Below are 445 nucleotides of genomic sequence, written 5' to 3' on the forward strand. Positions count from 1 at the left end.
AACAGCGGATAATGATGAAGCAAAATGTAAAATTTAAAGAGAAACAGGAGGACTGACGAAGATCCACCCCACCACCGATGAAAGACTTTTCCGCCCTGGCGAGGCTTCCCCGGCAAGCTTTATCAAAACTATCAGATTATCAGATGCGCGAGGCTCCTCTTCCGGGAGTCTGTCACTCGGGGGATGGGAAAAGGCTGTCGTGGGCGTCTAGGCCTTGCACCTGCCCCAAAGAGCCTCAGCAGTCACAGGGCCGCCGAGAAACTGGGGGCGTACAGGAAACCCCCCCCCCCCCCGCAGCCCCTTTCGATGCTCCCGACCATAAAAGAACCAGAAAAAGCGATTCCCGCCCGGGGGGCGAGCTTAATTTTGGCGCGCGATGTGTCCGGACACGGGCCCACACATTTTCACATATTTATTGGACATTTTCTTTAAAAGGCCTTTTTAT

Source organism: Penaeus monodon, chromosome 28, assembly GCF_015228065.2.
Source record: "Penaeus monodon isolate SGIC_2016 chromosome 28, NSTDA_Pmon_1, whole genome shotgun sequence".
Lineage (NCBI taxonomy): Eukaryota > Metazoa > Arthropoda > Malacostraca > Decapoda > Penaeidae > Penaeus > Penaeus monodon.